At 45.4% G+C, this 22,210-nt stretch overlaps 1 protein-coding gene across 2 annotated transcripts in view; it reads right to left on the bottom strand.

Moving 5' to 3' along the window:
• Window positions 1-16,781: 16,781 nt before the first annotated feature.
• The window catches only part of LOC134350708 (A-kinase anchor protein 12-like), an 82,061-nt gene continuing 76,632 nt past the window's right edge, over window positions 16,782-22,210 (bottom strand). For both annotated transcript variants that reach the window (XM_063056292.1, XM_063056293.1), the window contains one exon: window positions 16,782-21,317. The gene's annotated coding sequence lies outside the window, so the exon portion shown is untranslated. The remainder of the gene's footprint in view (window positions 21,318-22,210) is intronic.

Below are 22,210 nucleotides of genomic sequence, written 5' to 3' on the forward strand. Positions count from 1 at the left end.
TGCAGCATCCGAATGCATCACCATCTTACTGGATGATGCAATACAATCATAGCTCATTGTCTGGATACTACTAAGGCCAGTTCATTGAAAGAGGCATTAAGCATTTATCAAAGTTCAAAGTAAATTTATTACCAAAGTACATATATGTTACAATATACAACCCTGAGATTCATTTTCTTGAGAGTATACTCAATAGATCCATAATATAATAATAACCCTAATAAAATCAATGAAAGATGGCACCAACTTGGGCATTCAACCAATGTGCAAAAGACAACAAATGGTACAAATACAAAAGGAAAGAAATATAATAATAATAATAATAAATAACAAAGCAGCAAATATTGAGAACGTGAAATGAAAAGTCCTTGCAAATAAGTCCACAGGTTTTGGGAATATTTCAGTAATGGAGCATGTGAAGTTATCCCCTTTGCTTCAAGAGCCTGAGATAGTTGAGAGGTAATAATTGTTCCTGAGCCCCGTGGTGTGAGTCCAGAGGCTTCTGTGTCTTTTTCCTACTGGTAGCAATGAGAAGAGAGAATGCCCTGGTTGATGGGAGTCCCTGATAATGGATGTTGCTTTTCTGCGGCAACGCTTCGTGTAGATGTGCTTAATAGTGAGGAAGGCATTGCCCGTAATGAACTAGGCCATATCTACTAATTTTTGTAGGATTTTTCATTAGCATTTTCATAGCAGGCAGTGATATAGCTTGTCAATATACTCTCCACCACACATCTATAGAAGTTTGTCAAAGTTTTAGAATCTTCACAAACTCCTAAGGAATTAGAGGTGCAGCCATGCTTTCTTCATGAACCTACATGCTGGGCCCAGAACAGATCCTCCAAAATAATAGCAACAAGGAATTTAAAGTTGCTGACCCTCTCCACCTCCGTTCCTCTGATGAGGACTTGTTTCTGGTTTTCTCCTTCTGTAGTCAATAATCAGCTCTTTGGTCTGTTTGGCATTCAGTAAGAGGTTGTTTTTATGGCAGTGCTCAGGCAGGTTTTCAATCTCCCACCTATATGTTGATTCGTCACCACCTTTGATTCAGACTATGACAGTGGTGTTATTAGCAAATTTGAATATGGCATGGAGCTGTGCTTAGTCACACAGTCATTTGTGTAAAGTGAGTTGAGCAGGGGGCTAAGCATACAACCTCCTGGTGCACTTGTGCTGATGGAGATCATGGAGGAGATGTTGCCAATCTAAATTGTCTGGACTCTGCAAGTGAGGAAATCAAGGATCCAATACAAGAAGGTATTGAGGCCAAAGTCTTGAAGCTTATTGATTAGCTTTGAGTGGATGATGGCATTGAATGCTGAGCTGTAGTCAATAAAGAGCATCCTGATGTTTGCTTCTTTGCTGTCCACATGTTCCAGGATTGAGTCAAGAGGCAATGAGATGATCATACTTAGACCTCTTGTAACTGCTGGGGACCTGCTGCTCCAGTGGGCAAATTGGAGCGAATCCAAGTTGCTCCTCAGGCATGAGTTGATACCTCTCAAAACACTTCACCACAATGCACGTGAACGCTACTGGATACTAGTCATTGAAACAGATCACCACATTCTTCTTGGGCACTGGCATAAGTGAAGTCTGCTTAAAGCAGGTGGGTACCTCAGACTGCTGAAGCGACAGGTTAAAGATCTCAGAGAACACTCCAGCCAGTTCATCAGCACAGGTCTTTACTACTTGGCCAGGTACACCGTCTGGGCCAGATGCTTTTCATGGGGTCGCTGTCCTGAAGGCTGCTTGCACATCAGCCTCAGAGACTGAAAGCATTGCATCATCTGGGACTGTGGGAATTTGTGATGGTTCCTCCATGTTTTAATGCAAAGTGAGCATAGTGAGCATTAACTTCATCTGGACGTGAAGCCCTGCCACAACTGCTGAGTATCCTTTGTTGATTCAAGTTTAGTCTGGAATTGCCACTTTGCCCATGAGGTGTCTTTCCAGAGATCTGCCTAGCCCTCTTGTAACTTTCTTGGTCACCAGACTTGAATGCCCCTGATCTGACTCTCAACAGATTGTGAATCTCATGGTTATTCCAGGGCTTATGACTGGGAGGACTGAATGATTCCATAGGGATGTACTTGTGCACAACTGTTTTAATAAAGTCCGTGACAACGATGATATATTCATTCAGATCCATGGAAGAGTCATAGAAACATAGAAATCCTACAGCATAATACAGGCACTTCGGTCCATAAAGCTGTGTGGAACATGTCCTTATCTTAGAAAACTTAGGCTTACCCATAGCCCTCTATTATTCTGAGTTCCATGTATCCATCCAGGAGTCTCGTAAATGACCCTATTATTTCCGCCTCCACCGCCGCTGGCAGCCCATTCCACACACTCACCACTCTCTATGTGTAATGGCTTCTTTGTAATGTTTCACTGCTAAGGCTAATGTAATGGCTTCTCTGTAATGTTCACTGCTGAGGTAATGGTTTCTCTGTAGCAGTAATGTTTGGGTTATGGCTGGAGATAACAGGACTATAGTATGCCTGTTAGCCAATCGGAGATTGCTATTTTTGTCTTGTGTATCTGGAAGGATATTGTTTTCGCGGTCTTTTGTCGAGGACAGAAGAAGAGGGAAGACGTGTGTGGAGAAAGCTGGTAGACCACCGGACAGAGTGGACTGGGATCTGAGGGTCCGAAGGTCAGCGACGTCCGGAGGAGACCGATGGTGGAAGAATGACGACTGAGTGAGCTCCAACGTGACTTTGACTTGGGCCCTTTTTTTTGTTTATTTTCGTTACTAACCCTATATTCAGGTTAAGATTCATAAAGTTCTATCATTTAATTGCATATGGTGTACTGTCTGGTATTTTGCATTGTGGGTTTGTAACTGGGGGTACATTCCACAGTATCCACACAAACGTGATTACCCAGTTTAGCGGGGCTGAAGGCTGACTCCCCTAGACAAACACGAGCTGGGCGAGCCTGAGGGTTACAATTGTGGGGGCTACCTCCTGGATTGATTCTGTTGATGCTGTGTGATTGCCCTGTGCCCTGTTTAAATCTGTGCTGGTATGGATGCTGCTGGGATGGAGCGCTGGTGTGCCTCTGTGGATGCCGGTAATTAATGCATGTGTGTTGAGTGGGGTAGATATTGATACCCCAGATGAATTGTTAATTTGATTTTTGAGTATGGTTAAAGCTGTTGGCAAAGTTGAAATCGTAGTGCGAAGGTTTGATAAAATGGCGGGCTCAGACTTTGTTTTAGTTCAGACTAGCGCTGATGTAACTGCGGTGGGACTGCTAGTGTCTATCAGTGCCCCAGGTGAGGCAGGGCCATGGCCTATCCATACTGTCAGGGAGGAGGAGAAGGGAGCCCAGCAGGCTGGGTCACAAGCTGAGTTGCCCGCAGCTGGGGGCGGAGATTTCAGAGACAGGGTTCTATTGGTTCTGAGGAGTGAGGGGAAAGAGTGTTTGGGGTTGGAAAGTTTAATTAGTCCCCGTCCCCCAGTGAAGAGTGAGGGTTCTAAGTTAGCTCACCCCTTACCTCCCTGGTGAATAAGTGGTCCCGTGCACAGGAAGCTAAGAATTTTCTCTGGAATAACGCCCACCCCCAAGGGGGAAGAGGAGTATGAGACGTGGGTGGAGCAGACCTCTCAGTTGTTAGATGAGTGGCAGTGCTCTGATGACGAAAAGTAGCGGAGATTGGTTGAAAGTTTGAAGGGGTTGGCGGCTGATGTAGTGAGGGCCGTGAAGGTTAACCTGCTCCCCTTGCTGAGTATCTAGATGCATTAGAGAGCGCTTTGGTATGACAGGGAGCCCACTGAAGCTCCTGGGGGGGTGTTGGGGATTCCAAAACATGTGTCAAGAGAAGGGGGAGAAGTTTTCCACTTATCTTTTTTGGCTAGAGAGACAGCTAAATTGTTTGCGGCGCCGGGAGGTCATTCAGGCAGCTGAGGTGGGTAAGTTAAGGATGGACCATATAACCAAGGGCGCCCAGCCCCAGGACATGATTGCTTGGGGTCTCCAGCAGTCCCGTAAAATGCGCACCCCGCCCCCTCCATTTGTTGAGCTGATCAGAGAGGTGTGGGAGGAGGAGAACGCATTGGGGCCGCGAGAGGACTCCGTCAGCAGGGTACAGTCCTCGGTAGTAGCCCCTTGTGGTGAAGTGACCGGGGCCAGCCCAACCCGGGAAATGGTAAAGGAGGTGGTGGCAGAGCTGAGAACTGAGATGTCCCAGGTGTTAATAGTGGGTGTGGACCCTCCGTATGATAGGACTGGTAGAGAGGGCCCCCCTCTATGGGGACGGAGTACGCAGAGGGCTGCGAGTGGCTGGGGTTTCGCGAGAAGAGGGGTGGCCGGTAGCATGTGCTATAACTGTGGGGAAGAGGGACACTTCCGGCGGGAATGTGAGTGGCAGGAAGCCCCTCGGAGAGCGAGCCCGTAGGTACCTAAGCAGGGAGAGGAGTCGGGAAACTTAGAGGAGACCCAGTGAGGGAACGGCCTGGTGTCTCTGGGGAAACATGTACCCAGCAATGTACCAAGGAACTCCTGAAAGCAAAAGACCCTATTCCTGAAGGCTTAGTGGGACCACGCTCCAGTGTGTCGCTATGGATAGAGGGAATATATGCTAAAGCCATACTCGACACCAGGTCGCAGGTCACGTTACTGTACCGTTCATTTTACAACCGGTATCTGAAGCATTTACCCGTGACAGCATTCAGTGCACTGGAGATTTGGGGTGTCTGTGCTGGTGATTATTCATACGACAGTTATTTGTCAGTGAAACTGGAGTTCTCGGAGGCCGATGTGGGAGTGTCTGAGGTTCTTGATACATTAGTGCTGTTTTGTCCAGACCCTGTTGAGACGGATGGCGTTTCAATTCTGGTGGGGACCAACACCCCTCTTGTGAGGAGGCTTATGGGGGCCTGCAAGGAGAAGGTGGTGAGAGCTTTTTGGGGACATTGTCTGTGCACCCAATGTTTCGAGCTGCTTTTGAGGAAGTGCATGGCAGCATTGCGCCGAGTACCGAATTTAAACGAGGGACTGTGTGGTTCACCCATTGGAAGCCAATACAGCCCGGAGAAGTTGCAAGAGTGATGGGGACTCTAAAATTCCCTGGAGTGCCTGAGGGTGAAGCCCGCTTAGTGGACGCTCCGGAAGACGACGAGGGGGAGTCAGGATTTCCAGCTGGGGTACTAGTGAGGCTGGATTTGCAGAAGCCCTCGGTTGTACAGGCGAGCAGAATGGCAGTGATTTTCAGGAACACTATGAAGAGGGAGGTCACCTTCAAGCAGGGGATGCCCCTGGCGCATTTGTTCCCGGTGATGGTAATGTCTAGTGCCCCTGTGAGGCACGCCGGGGAGAAACTATTGGAAAAGGGGGAAATGTTGACCACTGAGTCATTCAACTTCGGGGACTCACCGGTGCCGCCAGGTTGGAAAGGAGGCTGGTAGAGAAGATGTTGAAATTGGAAGGTGTCTTTTCCATTGGTGAATTTGATGTGGGTTGTTCCAAGAGCACTCGTCACACTATCCAGGTGACCGAGGACACCCAGTTTAGAGAGAGGTCACGGTGACTGGCCCCTGCAGACGTGGAAGATGTGCGGCAGCATTTGTGTAAGTTGAAGGAAGCTGGGATCATCACTGAGCTCCGAAGCACCTATGCGTCCCCAATAGTAGTGGCCCGGAAGAAGAACAGGAAGGTACGCATGTGTGTGGACTATAGGACTCTGAACAGGCGCACCGTCCCTGACCAGTATACGGTCCCCAGGGTCGAAGACACGCTGGCCTATCTGAGAGGTTCGAAGTGGTTTAGTGTGCTGGATCTGAGAAGTGGATATTACCAGATCCCGATGAGTGAGGCCAACAGAGAAGACGGCATTTATATGTCCCCTGGGATTCTTCCAATTCGAAAGGAGCCCCGAGGCATAATGGGAGCCCCTGCAACCTTTCAGCGGGTCATGGAGAAGATGGTGGGGGATATGAACTTGTTTGAGGTGCTGGTGTATTTGGATGACCTTATAGTATTTGGATCCACCTTGGAAGATCATGAAGCGAGGCTACTGAAAGCTGAAGGGTTAAAACTTTCCCTGGACAAGTGCCAGTTCTGCAAAATGTCTGTTAGCTATGTCAGACACATAATCTCACGGAATGGAGTAGTATAGACCCGACTAAGATAGAAGTGGTGACCACTTGGCCAAGGCCCCTGACTGTGAGTGCTTTGCGCTTGTTCTTTGGGTTCTGTGGTTATTATCAGAGATTTGTGAAGGGCTACGCCAAGGTGAGTCACCCCTTGAATCAGCTTCTGTGTGGTTAGCCTCCCTTGGGGAAGAAAGGGAGGGAGAGAAAAGTACAGGAGGGTGGAGAATATCTAAACCCGTCAGATCCCTTTGGTCAGAAGTGGGATGTAAAATGTGAGGAGGCTTTTCAGTCGCTGACCCAGGTGCCGGTGCTGGCTCTTGTGGACCCCCGATTGCCGTATGTACTGCACACAGATGACAGCCGAGAGGGTTTAGGGGGCGTCCTGTATCAGGATCAGGGCACCGGGTTGAGGCCTGTGGCGTTTTTCAGCCGGAGTCTGTCGCCCTCTGAGAGAAACTATCCTACACACAAGTTGGAATTCCTGGCGTTGAAATGGGCAATGGTTGATAAGTTGAGTGACTATCTCTTTGGGGCCGAGTTTGAGGTGAGGACGGACAACAACCCCCTAACTTATATCCAGACCTCGGCGAAAGTGGATGCCATAGGCCATCGGTGATTGGCAGTGTTGTCTGCCTATGATATCAGCCTGAAGTACTGGCCGGGGAGCCGGAACATTGATGCAGGTGCTTTGTCCTGACAGGTGCATGAGGGACTGGACAGGGACGAGGAGTGAGAGAATGTTCCTGCCCCTGGGGTGAAGGCGGTGTGTCAGTTTGCCATCACCGTGAAGGCAGAGGAAAGGGAGAGGCAGGATCGAGCAGTGGATCAGCTGGGGGCTCCTGATGATGCCATACCCCAAGTTTACTGTAACCTGACTGTTCTGAAGATAAATCCACTGCTGGAATTGAGTTCTGGGGAGGTGGCAGCTGCTTAGCAAGATGATCCGGGCATTGGCACTATTTGGTCCACGGTTGAAAAGAGAGACATGGCTCAGGTGGAGAAGACGAAACACACTTCGGTGCCTCCATTACTGAAGAATGGCCTTGGTTGGAGTTGAAGAACCAGATCTTATACCGGGTTACGTCACCCCCAGACCAACCTCGGCGTTGCCAGCTGGTTCTGCCTGAGAAGTATCGGAGGATTGGGTTGAAGTCACTTCATGATGATTCTGGACATTTGGGGGTGGAAAAGACGTATAGATTGCTCAGAGACCGGTTTTACTGGCCCCGAATGAAGTTGGAGGTTGAAGAATACTGCAAGCCGTGCATTCGCTGCATATGGCGGAAGACACTGCCTACGTGGGCAACTCCTTTGTCCCACTTGCAGAGTGTAGGGCCCCTGGACCTGGTGTGTATGGATTTCCTGTCCATAGAACCCGACGCCAGCAACACGGCGAATGTTTTAGTCATCATGGACCACTACACCAGATATGCTCAGGCTTTTCCTACCAAGGATCAGAGGGTGACTACGGTGGCAAAAGTGCTATGGGAGAAGTATTTCATTCATTATGGCCTTCCCAGGTGGATACATAGTGACCAGGGATGGGACTTCAAGAGCAGACTCATCTATGAGTTACTGGGCATGCTTGGAGTTGAGAAATCGAGGACCACGCCCTATCACCCGCAGGGCGATCCCCAGCCTGTGAGGTTTAATCGGAACTTGCTAGACATGCTGTGGATCCTGGAGATCAGCAAGAGCAGGTGGAGTCAAAATATTGGGCATCTGGTTCATTGTTACAACCGTACACGAAATGAAGCTACTGGGTACTCGCCATATTATCTGATGTTTGGGCGCAAGGCAAGGTTGCCCATTGACCTTTGTTTTGGAACTGACGAGGGCAACTTACCACTGAATCTGAAGTATGTGTCTGATATGAGGAGAGAGCTGAAAAGGGCTTATGAATTGGCTGGGGTCGCGGCCGCCAAGCAGAATCGTGGAAATAAGAGGAGGTAAAATCAGAAGGTGAGGTTCTCCCAACTCCTGCCGGGAGATCGAGTGCTCTTAAGGAATTTGGGGCTACCTGGAAAGCACAAGTTGGCTGACCGATGGGCGGCCACACCCTATGTGGTGGAGTCAGATGCCAAACCTACCAGTTTTCCGGGTAAAACCAGAGGAGGGACATGGGCCTGTCAAGGTTCTCCATCGGAACCACCTGTTGCCCTTGGGACAAAAGGTGCAGGTAGACTTGGAGCCTATACCTAGTAAGAGGACTCTGCGAAAATGCTGGGCGACTGCAGGGCCCACAGCGGGAGAGTTAGGCCAGGGCCTGCCCCTGAAAGGGATACTGATTCAGAGGATGATGATCTGGATGTGTGGTACATGCTGCCGTTGGCTAACTCCCCATTGATTGAGGCAGAGACTCCTGGCCCTTCTCCCACTGAGTCAGGTGAAGTGGGCGGGGGGCTATCTGTGAGCAGCCTGGGTTGCAGAAGGACCTTGAAGGAGAGGAAGCGGGGCCTGTACAGGGGACAGGGGGCTCCGAGTTGCAGGGGGGCATGAGTGATAGATCGAGGGAGGATTTGCCAAGTAGACCCGAAGTATCCCCAGTAGCATCTGAGCCTGAAGAGTTAGGTGAGGAGGTACGGAGGTCTCAGAGGATTAGGAAACCACCAGATAAGGTGGCCTATGTAGCGCCTGGGGAACAGGGCGTGATCTCTACTGTTTTGGGTGGCTATGTTACTGCCTTTTGCACTTGGATTGGGCTTTGTGTTTTGCAGGAAGGGTTGGCGAATTATCTCAATGCCATGAGGACATGACTAATTTTGGTGGGGGGAGAATGTAATGGCTTCTTTGTAATGTTTCACTGCTAAGGCTAATGTAATGGCTTCTCTGTAATGTTCACTGCTGAGGCAACGGTTTCTCTCTAGCAGCAATGTTTGGGTTATGGCTGGAAATAACTTCTGTCTTGTGTATCTGGAAGGATGTTGTTTTCGCGGTCTTTTGTCGAGGAGAGATGAAGAGGGAAGATGTGTTTGGAGAGAGCTGGTAGACCACCGGACGGAGTGGACTGGGATCTGAGGGTCCAAAGGTCGGCGACGTCCAGAGGAGACCGATGGTGAAAGAATGACGACTGAGTGAGTTCCAACATGACTTTGACTTGGGCCCTTTTTTTTGTTTATTTTCATTACTAACCCTATATTCAGATTAAGATTCATGAAGTTCTATCATTTAATTGCATATGGTGTACTGTCTGGTATTTCGCATTGTGGGTTTGTAACTGGGAGTACATTCCACAGCATCCACACAAACGTGATTACCCAGTCTGGCGGGGCTGAAGGCTGACTCCCCTAGACGAACACGAGCTGGGCGAGCCTGAGGCTTACATACGTAAAAAAACTTACCCAGCACCTCCTCTGTACCTGCTTCCAAGCACCTTAAAACTATACTGTCTCATGTTAGCCATTTCAGCCCTGGGAAAAAGTTTCTGACTATCCACATGATTAATGCCTCTCATTATCTTGTACACCTCTGTCAGGTCACCTCTCATCCTCTGTTGCTCCAAGGAGAAAAGGCTGAGTTCACTCAACCTATTCTCATGAGACATTCTCCCCAATCCAGACAACATCCTTGTAGGTCTCCCCTGCACACCTTCTATGGTTTCCTCGTCCTTCCTGTAGTGAGGCAACTAGAATTGAGCACAGTACTCCAAGTGGGGACTGACCAGGGTCCTATATAGCTGCAACATTACCTCTCTGCTCTTAAACTCAATCCCATGATTGATGAAGGCCAATGCATCGTATGCCTTCTTAACCACAGAGTTAACCTGTGCAGCAGCTTTGAGTGTCCTATGGACTCAGACCCCAAGATCCCTCTGATCCTCCACACTGCCAAGAGTCATGCCATTAATGCTATATTCTGCCATCATATTTGACCTACCAAAATGAACCACCTCACACTTATCTGGGTTGAACTCCATCTGCCACTTCTCAGTCCAGTTTTGCGTCCTATCTATGTCCCGCTGTAACCTCTGACAGCCCTCCACACTATCCACAACACTCCCAACCTTTGTGTCATCAGCAAATTTACTAACCCATCCCTCCACTTCCTCATCCAGGTCATTTATAAAAATCACAAAGAGTAGGGGTCCCAGAACAGATCCCTGAGGCACACCACTGGTCACCGGCCTCCATGTAGAATATGACCCGTCTACAACCGCTGTTTGCCTTCTGTGGGCAAGACAGTTCTGGGTCCACAAAGCAATGTTCCCTTGGATCCCATGCCTCCTTACTTTCTCAATAAGCGTTCATTTCAAGAGGACTAGAATGTAAAAGAAAGGATGTAATGCTGAGGCTTTAGTCATACTGTACTTGGAGTATTGAAAGCAGTTTTGGGCCCCTTATCTATGAAAGAATGTGCTGGCATTGGAGCAAGTCTAGAGGAGGCTCACAAAGATGATCCTGGGAATGAAAAAGTTAATGTATGAGAACCATTTGATTGCTCTAAGCCTTTACTTGCTGGAATTTAGAAGAATGAGTGGGATCTCATTAAAAGCTATTTAATATTGAAAGGCCTAGATAGAGTGGAAGTGAAGAGGATGTTTTCTATAGGGGAGGGAGTCTAGGACCAGAGGGCATAGCCTCTGAATATAAGGATAGAGATGAAGAGGAATGCTTTAGCCAGATGGTGGTGAATCTATGGAATTCATTGCTATAGAAAACTCTGCAGGCCAAACCAGTGATGAGGTTGTATAGAAACAAAGAAAACCTACAGCACAATACAGGCCCTTGGCCCACAAAACTGTGCCGAACATGAGAAATTACCTCGGGTTACCCATAGCCCTGTATTTTTCTGAGGTCCATATACTTGTCCAGGAGTATCTTAAAAGACCCTATCGTATCCGCCTCCACCATCATCACCAGCAGCCCATTCCACGCGTTCATCACTCTCTGTGTAAAAAAAAAACTTACCCCTGACATCTCCTCCGTACCTACTTCCAAGCACCTTAAAACTGTGCCCTCATGCTAGCCATTTCAGCCCTGGGAAAAAGCCTCTTGACTACTCAAATGATCAATGCCTCTCATCATCTTATACACCTCTATCAGGTCACCTCTTATCCTTTGTCGCTCCAAGGAAAAAAGGCTGAGTTCGCTCAAACTATTCTCATAAGGCATAGAAACATAGAAACATAGAAAATAGGTGCAGGAGTAGGCCATTCGGCCCTTTGAGCCTACACTGCCATTTATTATGATCATGGCTGATCATCCAACTCAGAACCCTGCACCAGCCTTCCCTCCATACCCCCTGATCCCCGTAGCCACAAGGGCCATATCTAACTCCCTCTTAAATATAGCCAATGAACTGGCCTCAACTGTTTCCTGTGGCAGAGAATTCCACAGATTCACCACTCTCTGTGTGAAGAAGTTTTTCCTAATCTCGGTCCTAAAAGTCTTCCCCTTTATCCTCAAACTGTGACCCCTCGTTCTGGACTTCCCCAACATCGGGAACAATCTTCCTGCATCTAGCCTGTCCAATCCCTTTAGGATTTTATACGTTTCAATCAGATCCCCCCTCAATCTTCTAAATTCCAACGAGTACAAGCCTAGTTCATCCAGTCTTTCATCATATGAAAGTCCTGCCATCCCAGGAATCAATCTGGTGAACCTTCTTTGTACTCCCTCTATGGCAAGGATGTCTTTCCTCAGATTAGGGGACCAAAACTGCACACAATACTCCAGGTGTGGTCTCACCAAGGCCTTGTACAACTGCAGTAGTACCTCCCTGCTCCTGTACTCAAATCCTCTCGCTATAAATGCCAGCATACCATTCGCCTTTTTCACCGCCTGCTGTACCTGCATGCCCACTTTCAATGACTCCGCAATCCAGGCAACATCCTTGTAAATCTCTTCTGCACCCTTTCTACGGTTTCCACATCCTTCCTATAGTGAGCTGACCAGAACTGAGCACAGTACTCCAAGTGGGGTCTGACCAGGGTCCTATAAAGCTGCAACATTACCTCTTGGCTCCTAAACTCAATCCCATGATTGGTGAAGGCCTATGCACCGTATGCTTTCTTAACCACAGAGTCAACCTGCACAGCAGCCTTGTGTGTCCTATGGACTCGCACCCCAAGATCCCTCTGATCCTCCACACTGCCAAGAGTCTTACCATTAATACTATATTCTGTCATCATAAACTTAAAGGGTTGACGGTGGATATGCAATGGCAAGCATTTAAAGATCGCATGGATGAACTACAACAATTGTTCATCCCAGTTTGGCAAAAGAATAAATCAAGGAAGGTAGTGCACCCGTGGCTGACAAGGGAAATTAGGGATAGTATCAATTCCAAAGAAGAAGCATACAAATTAGCCAGAAAAAGTGGCTCACCTGAGGACTGGGAGAAATTCAGAGTTCAGCAGAGGAGGACAAACGGCTTAATTAAAAAGGGGAAAAAAGATTATGAGAGAAAACTGGCAGGGAACATAAAAACTGACTGTAAAAGCTTTTATAGATATGTGAAAAGAAAAAGATTGGTTAAGTCAAATGTAGGTCCCCTACAGACAGAAACAGGTGAATTGATTATGGGGAGCAAGGACATGGTAGACCAATTGAATAATTACTTTGGTTCTGTCTTCACTAAGGAGGACATAAATAATCTTCCGGAAATAGTAGGGGACAGAGGGTCCAGTGAGATGGAGGAACTGAGGGAAAGACATGTTAGTAGGGAAGTGGTGTTAGGTAAATTGAAGGGATTAAAGGCAGATAAATCCCCAGGGCCAGATGGTCTGCATCCCAGAGTGCTTAAGGAAGTAGCCCAAGAAATAGTGGATGCATTAGTGATAATTTTTCAAAACTCTTTAGATTCTGGACTAGTTCCTGAGGATTGGAGGGTGGCTAATGTAACCCCACTTTTTAAAAAAGGAGGGAGAGAGAAACCGGGGAATTATAGACTGGTTAGCCTAACATCAGTGGTGGAGAAACTGCTAGAGTCAGTTATCAAAGATTTGGAAACAGCACATTTGGAAAGCAGTGAAATTATTGGACAAAGTCAGCATGGATTTGTGAAAGGAAAATCATGTCTGACGAATCTCATAGAATTTTTTGAGGATGTAACTAGTAGAGTGGATGGGGAGAACCAGTGGATGTGGTATATTTGGATTTTCAAAAGGCTTTTGACAAGGTCCCACACAGGAGATTAGTGTGCAAACTTAAAGCACACGGTATTGGGGGTAAGGTATTGATGTGGATAGAGAATTGGTTGGCAGACAGGAAGCAAAGAGTGGGAATAAACGGGACCTTTTCAGAATGGCAGGCAGTGACTAGTGGGGTACCGCAAGGCTCAGTGCTGGGACCCCAGTTGTTTACAATATATATTAATGACTTGGACGGGGGAATTAAATGCAGCATCTCCAAGTTTGCGGATGACACGAAGTTGGGTGGCAGTGTTAGCTGTGAGGAGGATGCTAAGAGGATGCAGGGTGACTTGGATAGGTTAGGTGAGTGGGGAAATTCATGGCAGATGCAATTTAATGTGGATAAATGTGAGGTTATCCACTTTGCTGGCAAAAACAGGAAAACAGATTATAATCTGAATGGTGGCCGATTAGGAAAAGGGGAGGTGCAACGAGACCTGAGTGTCATTATACACCAGTCATTGAAAGTGGGTATGCAGGTACAGCAGGCGGTGAAAAAGGCGAATGTTATGCTGGCATTTATAGCAAGAGGATTTGAGTACAGGAGCAGGGAGGTACTGCTGCAGTTGTACAAGGCCTTGGTGAGACCACACCTGGAGTATTGTGTGCAGTTTTGGTCCCCTCATCTGAGGAAAGACATTCTTGCCATAGAGGGAGTACAAAGAAGGTTCACCAGATTGATTCCTGGGATGGCGGGACTTTCATATGATGAAAGACTGGATGAACTAGGCTTATACTTCTTGGAATTTAGAAGATTGAGGGGGGATCTTATTGAAACATATAAAATCCTAAAGGGATTGGACAGGCTAGATGCAGGAAGATTGTTCCGGATGTTGGGGAAGTCCAGAACGAGGGGTCATAGTTTGAGGCTAAAGGGGAAGCCTTTTAGGACCGAGATTAGGAAAAACTTCTTCACACAGAGAGTGGTGAATCTGTGGAATCCTCTGCCACAGGAAACAGTTGAGGCCAGTTCATTGGCTATATTTAAGAGGGAGTTAGATATGGCCCTTGTGGCTAAAGGGATCGGGGGTATGGAGGGAAGGCTGGTACAGAGTTCTGAGTTGGATGATCAGCCATGATCATACTGAATGGCGTGCGAGCTCGAAGGGCCGAATGGCCTACTCCACCTATTTTCTATGTTTCTATCATATTTGACCTAGCAAAATGAACCACCTCACACTTATCTGGGTTGAACTCCATCTGCCACTTCTCAGTCCAGTTTTGCATCCTATCAATGTCCCACTGTAACCTCTGACAGCCCTCCACACTACCCACAACACCTCCAACCTGTTTGTCACCAGCAAATTTACAAACCCATCCCTCCACTTCTTCATCCAGGTCATTTATAAAAATCACGAAGAGTAGGGGTCCCAGAACAGATCTCTGAGGTACACCACTGGTGACCATGCAGAATATGACCCATCTATAACCACTCTTTGCCTTCTGTGGGCAAGCCAGTTCTGGATCCACAAAGCAATTTCCCCTTGGATCCCATGACTCCTTATTTTCTCAATAAGCCTTGTATGGGGTACCTTGTCAAATGCCTTGCTGAAATCCATTTACACTACATCTACTACTCTACCATCATGAATGTGTTTAGTCACATCCTCAAAAAATTCAATCAGGTTCGTAAGGCATGACCTGACTTTCACAAAGCCATGCTGACTATTCCTAATCATATTCTGCCTTTCCAAATGTTCATAAATCCTGCCTCTCAGGATCTTCTCCATCAACTTACCAACCACTGAAGTAAGACTTGCTGGTCTATAATTTCCTGGGCTATCTCTATTCTCCTTCTTGAATAATGGAACAACGTCCACAACCCTCCAATCCTCCGAACCTCTCCTGTCCCCATTGAAGATCATTGCCAGAGGCTCAGCAATCTCGTCCCTCGCCTTCCAGAGTAGCCTGGGGTACATCTCGTCTGGGTGACATATATGTACAGTACTTTGATAATAAATTTACTTAGAATTTTGGATTCTTCCGGTTTATATTTAGGATTTTGATGAGGTTTCATCATACAAGAAGCAAATCCTACAGGAAAAAGTGATCCTTCAAAATCGACAGGATGTGACCAGTTATGGAAGGAGCGCTGTATTTAACAAAATGTGTCATCAAGGAAACCTTGTAAAGCTGAAGTCAATGTACATTAGTAGGGAATATGCTTCAGTGGGTTGCAGCCATCCCTCTCATAAAGCAGCTGTTTGTGGCTTTTGGAAAGCAGTCATCCCAGTCCCAGGATTTCACTGCAGCAGTCAATGACTTTGGGTCACTATGTCAGAAGTGATAACATTGGATATGATTGTACAATGTTTAAATCCATTTGCAGCTCCTCAGCAATTGAGTCACTCTGTATACATTAAGACTTAGAAAAGCATGGGCTGTTGCATTTGTTGTGGAGTTTCTCACTGATATTTAACCTTAAATTCTTCCGAGCCAGCTACATAAATACGTCAGCCACAAAATCAGGTCAGAGGAGTGAGCAATTTAATCCTTGATATTCCATGGTCCTTTCCAACATGTACAAGTGCATGTCAGAGGTCTGATAGACATTTTCTATTTGCATGGATGACTGCAGTACCAACAACATTCAATACCATGCAGAACAATGCAACCTACTTATCAACTACTCTTAGCATTCATTTTCTCCACCTTTGGCCACAGTATGTACTTCCTACATTCTCAGTTGCACTTGGGGTATCTCCACCAGAAGGGCAAGAGCAGTTTAATAGGGCAAATCAGATCACTTTCTCAAGAACAGTTAGCAAGGTACTATAAATGTTGGATTTGCTGTCGATGCCTAGATCCCTATGTAAAAAAAATAAAATTTGCTAAAACTTGCAATTGAATCAGATTAGACACAATTTTATTGGATGAATGAAAAACAAGTTAGGTTTAAGCAGAGTGGCCACTGTTGGAGTGGGCAGTTTTGGCATGGAGAATTGTGGCTTTGGCTCATAGAGGCTCCAGCAGAGGGAGGTGAAGCTCAAGGTAGATTTGGGATAACTTTTTTTTCTTTGTTATTGGTGAATTGTTTGTCTTGAAGGATATGGGAAGGCAGGGAGAGCTGCAAGTTCTTACAATTGGAGCTGGAGCTGGAAGAATTCCAGATCATTCAGGAGACCAAGGGGGTTGATTCACAGACGATACTCAGAGGTAGACCTAAGATGCAGGACACAGATAAACAGATGACTATCAGGAGAGAGAAAGGGGATAGGCAGCCAGTGCAGGGTACCCTTGTGCTTATTCCCCCCAATAACATGTATACCACTTTGGATACTATTTGGTGGAATGACCTTGCAGAAGAAAGCCACAGTGGTCACGTCACTGGCACTGAGTCTGACTCTACGACTCAGAAGGGAAAGGATGAAAAGAGGCAAGCAGTAGTGATAGGAGATTCAGTGGTTATAGGAATGGACAGGTGGTTCAGTGGACAAAATTGAGATTACCAGATGGTATTTTGTCAGGGACAGGGACATCTTGGATCAAGTCCAAAGCATTCTTAAGTGGGAGAGTGAGCAACCAGTGCTTGTAGTCCATGTCAAGATCAAGTTTATTGTCATTCAATCTTACAGATGTATACAGCTAAATGAAACATTGTTCCTCTGGAACCAAGGAGGAAAAGACAGTACACAGAGTTACAATACAGCACATTAGTAATGGTGCAGCACAAATTTACAATAAAGCACAATACAGTCACATTAGCACAAGTCCCCGAATGGCATGGCCTGAAGGTTGATGCTGCATGGAATATTGTTCTTGAGCCATGTTTCTGTAAGAATAGCACATGGCAGTTCCTCATCTTGTGCTGGATCAGTTGCAGACAAAGGTAATCCAGTTTGTTTTCCAGGGACCGAACATTGGAGAGCAGTATTCTTGTCTTCTGAGCCACAGATACAGACTCAGTGCCAGAGATCTGGTCACTGTAGCTTCCCCTGGTCGGTTGCCCCACCCAACAGTATGCAAAGCATTATACCTATAGTATTGAGGGGATTGGCCATAGGGTGCTCTGCAGTGGCTGCCTTTTCCCTTTCCCTCTCCTGACAGTCACTCCAGAGTATTGCCTCCTGCAACTTATGGGTAACTACCTCCCTGTAGAACCTATCCATTACCTCCTCATTCTCCTGTATGAGAAAAAGGTCATCAAGCTGCAGCTCCAGTTCCTTTACATAGTATTGAAGGAGTTGTAACTGGATGCACTTTGTGGAGATGTACTTCTGAAGGAAACTGGAGGTCTCCCAGAGTGTCCACATCTCACACAAAGAACATACCACTGCCTCCAGATCCATGCTCAGCATACTAATTGTACATTAACAAAAACACTTACTAGAAACCTTATTACTTACTTAAAACCTCCATCTGTGTTTGCCTTTAAGAGGAAAAACCAGGGTAGGTCTTGCATGGTAAGCGGTAAGGCTAAGGAGTGCAAAACAAGAGAGGGATCTGGGAATGCAATTTCATAATTCTTTGAAGGTGTCGCCATAGGTAGATAGTGTTGTAAAGAGAGCTTTTGGCACATTGCCCTTCATAAATCAAAATATTGAATGCAGGAGCTGGGATGTTATGCTGAAGTTGGTTAAGAGGTTGGTGAAGCCTAATTTGGAGTATTGTGTGCTGTTCTGATCATCTACCTACAGGAAAGATATCAATAAGATTGAAAGAGTGCAGTAAAAATTTACAAGGATGGACTAGACTGGGGAAGGTTGAATATCTAAGAAGGAAACTCTCTCTCTCTCTTCGGCCGTCCATCGAGTTGACTGAGGCCTGGGCAAGGTTGTATGGAAGACCAGCAGTTGCCCATGCTGCAAGTCTCCCCTCTCCACACCACCGATGTTGTCCAAGGGAAGGGCACTAGGACCCATATAGCTTGGCACCAGTGTCATCGCAGAGCGATGTGTGGTTAAGTGCCTTGCTCAAGGACACAACACACTGCCTCAGCTGAGGCTCGAACTAGCGACATTCAGATCACTAGCCTGACACCTTAACCACTTGGCCACGCATCAACAAGAAGGAAACAAGGATCAGACAGTGCACTTGACCGTCATAAGGTAGCTTGGATGGAGCCTCAGAAGGTCTTAGGAGAGCTAAAAGGTGCCATGAGAAGGCTTGGTGATTAGCATTGTCAATTCAGAGGCATTCTACAAATATGTGAAGAGGAAGATGACTAAAGAGAGTAGGACCGATCAGGGATAAAAGGGGAAATGTGTCTGGAGTCAGAGGAGAAAGGGGGATCCATAATAAATACCTTGCTTCAGTATTCACCAGAGTGACCTTGATTAATGTGAGAGTGGAGAACAGGTTAATATGCTGGAACATATTAAGATGTAGGAGCAGAAACAAGCCATTTGGCTCCTCAAGTCTGATCTGATATGCTGGAACTTTTGAAAAACATTGGGTAAGTCCCCAGGGCTGGATGGGATATAGCACATGACTTACTTCAGAGTGAGCAAATTACTTAAGAAGATTCTCCAAGGCAGGATTTATGAGCATTTGGAGAAGCATAGTCTGATTAGGGATAGTCAGCATAGCATTTTGAGGGGCAGGCTTTGCCTCGTGTCTGATTGAATTCTTTGAGGTAGTGACAAAACAAATAAATGAAGGAAGGTTAGTGGTTGTGGAATATATGGATTTTAATAAGGCACTCAAAGTTTTCCATTCAGAAAGTCAGGAAACATGGGAACCAGGGAAACATGGCTGAGTGGATTTAGAATTGGCTTTCCCACAGAATCCAGAGGGTTGTGGTAGATGGAGTGTGTTCTGCCTGGAGGTCAGTGACCAATGATGTTCTATTGGTTCTGGGATCACTACTGTTTATGATTTTTATAAATAACTTGAATGAGGAAGTGGAAGGGTGGGTTTGTAAGTTTTACAGATGACCCAAAGGTTGGTGGTAGTGTGTGTGTGTAGAAGGTTGTGATAGGTTTACAGTGGGACATTGATAGGAAGCAGAGCTGGGCTGAGAAGTAGCTGATGGAATGCAGTCCATAAAAGTGTGAAGCGGTACACTTTTAAGGTTGAACTGGAAGGCAGAGTATAGGGTTAATAGCAGGATTCTTGGCAGAGGAGGGCAGAGGAGCCGCGAAATCTTGGAGTCCATAGATCCCTCAAAGTTATTACACAAGTTGAAAATATGCAAGACTACAGATTTTCCCTCTTTTGGAGAGTTAATTGTTATGGGATAAAGAGGCTTAAAGATCAACAGAACAGAAGTGGAGCAGCTGTAACTAATGTTCAACAAGGCAACTGGATAAGTAAAGAAATAATTTGCAAGGCCATAGGGATAGGAAAATGCTATATACTGCATAACTGTACAAAGTAACTGCTATAGACATAACCTGCATCATTCCACTTAGGGGACATCAATTACTCAGATTTGCTAAAGGGAGAATTGGAATTGAGATTGTAGAAGTAGCTGTCAAAATAATTGAAGGTGGTTTATTCTAGGCTTTAAAAATGATGTTATACTAGAGAATTTAAGGGGAGTACTTCTTAACTCGTGTTAATTTGTAGAGACATTTGAATGTTTACAAGACTGAATTAGAACAGTTAAAGCACAACACACCTGTCATATCCAACTTGCTACAGTACCTTAAATGAAAGCAGAAAATATTCTGCAATAAAGTAAAACTGCAACATTACAAGTAGGGATCTTTAAATATGCCCTATTCAAGAAAGAGAAAAAAACTTAATCAAATAAAAACATTGGGAAGTAGAAATACAATTTTTCCTTCTCACACTCTCCCCCTCCCACCAAAGTCATTGGGAGTAGTGCATGATTAAATAAAATTAGAGCAATAGTGCAACTTTACTTTCTATGAAGAATCATTATTAGGCACTTGAACACAGAACCAGACCCCGTTCAGTACAGTAACCACAAAAATGTTAATCCTAATATTATTTTATTTGTATAAGTATTCCAATATGGCTTAGGAAAATGGGAAATACAATCTGTACAAATATCAATTTCACATTCAGTTATAAAAACACTGCAGTATTCATATGAATTGCAGCTCCTGCCTTGTTAATGAAATGCAGTAAATGTGTGTACAGCATTTGCCCTATTAACCTAATGGCATACCGAAAAATATCACTAACAAGACTGGAAGTGTCTTGGGAGTTGGTCTGTCAAAAGGGTAAGAAAGTGAACTGGAAGTACCATCCAGCTTGAGCAATCAATTCCCAACATTGCCTTAATAATAGGTGGTGTGTTTTATAGGGGGCTGAGGTATTCACAAAGATAGAGGAAAGATCAAAATTGAAATAATACAATTAAGCGTTGAGCATTAATAATACACAATACTAAGGCACATCTTAGGAAGTTGTCATGGCAGTCCAAATAAACTGCAACTATTAATCTATGGATCTTCATTTCATAGTGAAGCAAGCTTTCTGGTGAGTCTGGCCTCTGCCAAAATTCAACTCCCTTAGACGATGACAGTTCAGTGGTGATAGATTTGGTAAAACTACAAACTTGGTTCAAACACACTGCATGGCTTATCAACTCTAAACAATATGCTACTCTCCATAGGATTTCAAAATCCCAAGTCAGATCACCTTTGGGCACATGCCACTGTGTGTCATTTCAGTCTATATCCAATGCAAGGATGTTTGTTCAACTTATCTTCATTGGCTTACTTTGGTGAGCATCAGGACCAACCTTCAGACACAATTTAAGAATGGACTTTAAAATATTCCATTGTTTTCTAATCTCAGATCGATGAGGACACTAGTATTTCTGGATATTTTTAGAATTAACTTACACATTAAATAACACAAGGTGTCTTTCATCTTAGTTCTGTGAACAAATACAGCAACCATTCCCAGAATGTTCAGATTACATTTTCCTTCCCCACATGCAAAGTGCAGATTGCAGAGAAGCAGCATTGCTTCAACAAGACACAATACATTTATTGTAAAATCAGAATGTTACATAATTAATATAAGGTTACATAATAGTGCAGACCATGTCCTTGAACTGATTCAGGATTGTCTTGACAGTGATACTCGGTCTTGTCATAGTAAATCTTAATTCTGCAAGTCTCCTCGCCTTCACATTATGTTTCTCAAAACTGGTCGGAGATCTGCAAATGCGCCCACATGCACATATTAGTTTCACATAGTTGTATTTAATTTTTCACAGCAGCTTTCATTGCTGTGTCAGATCAGACTCTATAGCATGTTTATGTTTGGCACTCATTCAAATGGATGAAAAAGAGAAATAATGGGTGATATTTCAGTCTAATCTCTGCTAAGGAACAGTACCCATAGCTATGGTACATTTGATCAGTACTGTACAGGAACCACTTGGATTGTTATGGGAGGGGCAAAAAGTTTTTTCCAAGACTCTTGCCTTAAACTCATTGTGTTACTAGTGGAGAGGATTCGTAGAGGCGGGATTTATGAGTGTTTGGAGAAGCATAATCTGATTAGGGATCGCCAACACGGCTTTGTAAGGGGCACAGTGTGTCTCACCACCTTGACTGAATTCTGTAAGGAAGTGATAAAACATGTTGATGAAGTAGAGCAGTGAAAGTGGTATATGGTAAGGTATTTGGTAATTGAGAAAGTCAGGAGGTATTTGATCCAGGGAAACTTGGCTGCATGAATTCAGAATTGGCTTGCCCGAAAGAAAGCAGACAGCAGTAATAGATGGAGCATCTCCTGCCTAGTGTGACACTCCAACGGGATCTGTTCTGCGACTCCTGTTGTTTGTGATTTTTATAAATGACTTGGTTGAGGAAATGGAAGGGTGGGTTAGCATGCAAGTTTGCAGATGATATGAACATTGGTAATGTTGTGAATAGTATGTCATAGAGTCCAACAGAACTACAGCAGTGGTCCCCGATAACCAGACCGCAAAGCATGTGCTACCGGGCCGCGGGGAAACGATGAGTCAACTGCACCTTTCCTCATTCCCTGTCATGCCCACTGTTGAACTTGAACACATGCGAAGTCATTACCCACACGAGGTCAT

Source organism: Mobula hypostoma, chromosome 8 (genome assembly GCF_963921235.1).
Source record: "Mobula hypostoma chromosome 8, sMobHyp1.1, whole genome shotgun sequence".
In the NCBI taxonomy this organism is placed as follows: Eukaryota; Metazoa; Chordata; class Chondrichthyes; order Myliobatiformes; family Myliobatidae; genus Mobula; species Mobula hypostoma.